The following is a 5839-nucleotide window of genomic DNA, read 5'->3' on the forward strand; positions in this document are numbered from 1 at the left end:
TTGTCATCTGATCATTATTTGTATCTCAATGGAGACATTCTCTGTTTTGCTTAATGGTGCACCAACCCAATCTTTTAAACCTCATGGTGGCTTGGGGTAAGGTTGTCCCCTCTCTCCATTTTTATTTGTACTGGGGACTGATGTTCTTTCTAGATTCCTACTACAAAATCTTCAGACCAAATCTTTACATGGTCTTCGTTTTGGCTCAGGAGGTATCACACTTAATAATATAATGTGTCGATGATATCAGCGCCCAAAAAGTGTATAATACTTCCCCCTGTAACTTGCAAATCCCTCTTCGTACACTTCACACGATTAATCTAATACTTCCTAAAGACTCTAGGTACCCTAGGACCCTTACTTGTCAAATTTCATCTTGATGTTCCACCCTTTGCCCCTTTGATCGATGCAAGATTCCTTTTTAACCATCGTTATTGTTCAAGAACCATGATCTCATAAATTTCCTAGATGCATACCTCTTCAGACCCATTTGACCCCACCAATGAGTCTGGAACCCTGAAAACCTCACCCTACCAAATTTCACCTAAAAACTCCATTCTTAGCTTCAAACCAAACAAGATTGTGTTCCCAAGCTGTCATTTGTTTGTACAACTCTCATGATATAACATTAACATAGCAACCCTCCATCAGTAAATCCTGACCACTCAAAAGCTGTTTACCCTTGGATTAGAATATTCCCTTGTTACAATTTTAACTAGAACCCCTCTAAAACTTCAAAATAGCTTGTACATCCCTCGCACCTCTTCCTCCCCAGAATTCCCCCCAAGTTTACCTCGTTTGGACCTTTTTACCCTTGAAAAACATCAAAATATCCAAATTCCAAATTACCCCCACACATCTCTTCCCAGAAAACCCCCAAATTCACGTCGTTTGACATTTTTACCCCTAAAACAATCAAAATACCCCCACACATCTTTTTTCCCAAAATATCCCAAATTTCCCATTTAGGCCCTTTTACCCCTAAAAACCCTCAAAATATCCAAAATGCCCTCACAACACCTTCCTTCCCAGAATACCCCAAACTCATACATTTTGGACTACCTTACCCCAAACTCATCTTTTCTTTGGGTGCTCTTTTGCTAGAGCTGTTTAGAGTGCTTACCCTTGGGGTCTAAGGGTAGATAATATTCGTCCATGTGACACAGCGGAAGTTATTAACTTATTATGTGCCTGTTATCTAGTTTGCAATCTTTGAATGATTGTAATACTTTTTTTATCTAGGTTAGTGTCTTTTGCTACAATGTTTGGCTTCTTAGGAACTCTATTTCGTTCAAAGGACAATCTATGCCCTTGGATCTGTTTATAGCCCGTTTACATGCTTCTGTGTTAGATTGTCTTTCGTTAAATATCGGTGACCAAGGGTTTTCTGATATGAAATATGATCCTTTTTCTGCCTTTTCTTTTTCTCCTCCCTCTTTTATGAGCCTCTCAAAATGTAATTATTTTGCTCTTAATAATAGTTAATTTCTTGGGTTTATAAAAAGCTATCATCATTAATCACCAAGATAACATAAAATTTGAAATTTGCCCAATATATGCAGTGGTATTATTAAAGTAAAATTAAATTTATTTACTATTACTATATTTTATTAAGTTTAATTATTTTAAATAAATTAAATTTAATATAACAAAAATTATTTTTAATCGACTTTTTTTATAAATTTCATTATTTAATTAATTAATTTATATTATTTTTATAATTTTAAATAGAATCTAGCTAAATGGATTGGAATTAGAACTTTTATTCATTATAGCAATTAATAATTATTAAAAGATTATATAATTATTTTTTATTATTGTGAGCATCGAGAAAACAACTCAGTTGGAGCTGGTTTGGAATTGCCACCCATCAGTTATGAAAATGGAGGCGATGGAACCTCTAAGATCTACATTGGAAAGCAAGTTCGATTTAATAGTAACTTCATAGCCCGAGGCACTAGCTAAACAAGTTTGGGTAAGACTTGAATGGGAGAGGGAAGGGGTTAGGCACCCTTCTCCCGGGTCAATGGGTGGGGCCCACATGGGGATCCAAAGCAAGCATAAATTAAAGCAAGCAATTCATTGATTAACTAAGAGTAATTAATAATCAATAAAACTAAACAAAGTCATGAATAAACCATCACAAGAAAAAACAAACTAATTAAGTTATTTTATTTCTTTTTTTTATCGTTTGTTTATGTTATCTTCTTATGGAAACACGATTTATATTTATTCATTTTTTATTTTTCAATATTCTATTTTTTGGAATCTTTTCATTTTTATTATTATTTTTTATTTTCTAATTTTTATATATTTTTTACTTTATTTTTTTAACATTCTCTTTTTGATGGTTTATTTCCTCCAACCACCTAAACATGACTGAAGTTATACTAGCCTCCCCATTTTGCCTTTGACCTAATCTATTTACTATTTTTTTGTTTTGTTCTCGCTTTTTTATTTTCCTTTTTGTTTTTTCATTGTTCTATTTATTTTTCCCATTTTTATTATATTATTTTTTACCTTTTTATTATGTTTTCTTTTTTGTGTGTGTGTGAGTTAATCTTCTCCTCTCAGCCACTCAACCTTTTCACCTAAAACATAGGAACAAAGAGAAGATTATTGTTCGTTTACAAAAGGGGAGATTAACCAGAGAACTCATACTGATAACCTTCTCTAACTACTGTATTAATGATGTCAAATAATTAGATAAACTCTGGCTCTGTTCAGTAAATAAAGGCTAATTAAATCAGCAATCAGAGAATTTAGACTCATGCAACCAAGGACATAACAAAGCATATGGACGAATAAAACCATGACCTATGAAATAGACCAAACCTCAACACAAAGATAAAGTAAACAACAGGTCAATTGTTAGACAGTGTATGCCCTTAGCTCCAATCAAAATGGTGTACCTTATGACATTTATTGTAAATGAATAAAGTACATATTTGATTCATGTTATTATGGTGTGTTTCTGTGTAATACCCTTAAACTGGACACATATGAAATATGAGACTCGTGTTAGTTTAGAATATTCACAGCCGTTGGATAGATCTAAGGAAATTTATCATGCCAAGGCAGACACTGATGTGCCGCCAAGTTGGTTGGAGTGGCTTGTCTCAGCTGCCAGGGTGAGACCTAAGGTACATGCAGTGTGGGTTTACTTGAAACCCTAAATCGGACCAGAATTCTAGTATTGCCCTAGACCTTAGTGATTAGTGGGCAAAACCGGAATGTTAATCCTGACCCCTAGACTCGATTATGATACTTCACTAGGTGTCGGATTGGGCTATCTTTGATATGCCAATCAGTGAGATCCTTAGAGGGGGTCAAAACCTAGGTATGTTGGGACAGTCTGAGAATTCATCTGAGTGGGTGATCATAGTGACAGGATCAGCCCCTTTGTCGAACAAAGGTAATGATCGGGGATGCATTCTCTCTGATGGAAACCAAAGTTGTTGGCAGCCGATTTCAATCGTTGAAATTTATTTTTTGAAAATATATTTATATAAAGATATACATATATATTATAATTTCAAAATGTTTGCAAAAAGGTTTTAATTCTCGGGATCCATGTGAGTAGAAAGTGCAACACTGTTCCTTGCAGCCGAGGGAGAGGTCCTCTCTTGTCCGGTAGTGTTTGATCATTATGGGATGAGAGGTTAATTGTAAGACCATTGAGGGTAATACCTGATGGGTTAATTTTGCATCTTTCCATAGTCTCTGGGTTTTTATAAGGTGGCTTGGCCCAGGGACCACTTAGTGTAAGTCTTTGGCCCATTAAGAGCCCATGGTGATGGGCTTAGGGGTTCACTGTGTCCTATAGTGAATTCGGCCAGGCCTTGTAATAGAGGCTGGGTTGAACCCATGTGGCTGATGTGTAGATCAATTTTTGGGTCCCACACCATACAAAGAAATCCAACTAGGCAGTAGTTTGGAAGGTTAGTGAGTACATGGACTTAATGGGCCTAAAGCCCAAATCGAACGGGTTTAATTTGATTAATTAAAGAGGGAGGATCTGGGATTTAGATCAACAGATAGGATAGGGAGTTATCCCTATCCACTCAGAGAGTCCAGATCCAAATAATGATTTGGATTAGGAAACTCCTAATTAGATTAGGAGGGTTGATCCTAATCTACAGATAAGATAAGGGATTATCCTTATCTCTTAAAGAGAGTTCATATTCAAATAAGGATTTGAATTAGCAAACTCCTAATGAGATTAAGAGCTGCTCCCTTTAAGGCTATAAAAGGAGGAGGAGGGTGAACCTCCATTCATCTCATCACAATAGATCTTAGATCATAGAAAGAGAGAAGACAACTATAGTAATTGGCTACACTAAGACTATGCCATCTTCTACTCTTGCGCCCTCCTCCTGCTGCTGCCATTGCCAGTTCGCTCTCCACTGTAGGAGCGATCAAGAAGGATTCTTGATATCAGTTTTTTGAGAAAAACTTATATGAAGTTGTGCTCACATACCCTCCATCGAATTCTTGGTGAAGCATTCGGTTCTTATGAAGAACCACCTACTGATTCTGCTCCACCCTACGATGTATCATCTTTAGTGGGAGCAATCTTTGGAGTTTTCCTTGGGTATGAGCACCTTCGTTGGGAGTTACTGCTACTCCGTATCAGGTACATCCCTCTCCTACCTTTTGGTTTCAGGTATGGTTCGGTTTAGGTTCAAGATTGATCCTTAACAATGCAGATTTTCTAAAACAGGGAATGTGATTCCCACATGGGAGAAAGAAAATTTTTTTAAATTTTGCCCTACCTTCCTGTAGGGTTCAGCTATCCATATGATGGATCTCTCATCCCTTCATCAATAGGACAAGGAACAAAATAATATATTAAGATTCAAAACTTCGCCAGCCCTCCTATCCGAACTCATTCAATGTGAAAGCCAACAAAAGGAATTAGAAGGAGAGTAACATCACAGCAAAATCCCGATGTAAAGACAAGAGAAAACTAAGAGTCAAGAAATGAGATATTTCCTTGTCATAAATTTTAAGCACATTCATCTTCTTGAAAAAAATACTAGAGAATGTACATATATACATAAGCAACTACAAGACTAGGGGAGATTGAGAGCTTACAGGAGTTAGTTTGGCATGAGCTTCATCACCAGCTCTAGTACTTCCCCTCCTCCCTCTAAGATCTCAATTATTCCACAATAATAGAATGAAATGAAATCAACACATTAGATAAGAACAAAAGAAAAAAAATAGTAACTTAATATAAGATCGAGCATAGGGTATACCTTCTATGTTCTGGCTTGGACCTAATCAATGTGTCGGGGAGACCAGAGCTTGTCATAATTTCAAGGTGTCTCTCTATGGATGAGAACGAGGATTTAGACAGGTCTGGAAAATTTTGATAAAGGGAAACAGGCTTCAAACTTCGGTTTCGCCAAGAATGAGAGCTATGCTTCAGTTGTAAATGAATGATGTAATTCAACGTTGTTGCTATCTTTCGATCTCACAGGTAGGGATGGCACCAAGAAACACAACAATCAGAGAAGAATATGGAAGAGGGAAAAAGAAGAAGGGAAAGTGAGCAATGTTGAGGAACAGAGAGAAGTGGGGAAGTGAGAGTCTCGGTTCGTTGCTACCTTGTTAGTCTAAAAGTAGGAGACCATGAATCGTAAAGACTTCTTCCCCTTTCGAATAAAACAAAAAGAAGTTTAAGTATTATGTTAAAATGGAATTTTTGTAATTTTTGGGGTCTGAGTAGTAGTATGGTAATTTTGCAAAATCGAGTGTAATTTGGTCCAATTGGGTCTAATGGGGTTCGATTGGAATTCATGGGTGTCTGATCACTAAGAAAGGTTTTTTTGTG

Source organism: Nelumbo lutea, chromosome 7 (assembly GCF_056320005.1).
Source record: "Nelumbo lutea isolate HS-2025 chromosome 7, American lotus-T2T, whole genome shotgun sequence".
NCBI classification, from domain to species: Eukaryota; Viridiplantae; Streptophyta; class Magnoliopsida; order Proteales; family Nelumbonaceae; genus Nelumbo; species Nelumbo lutea.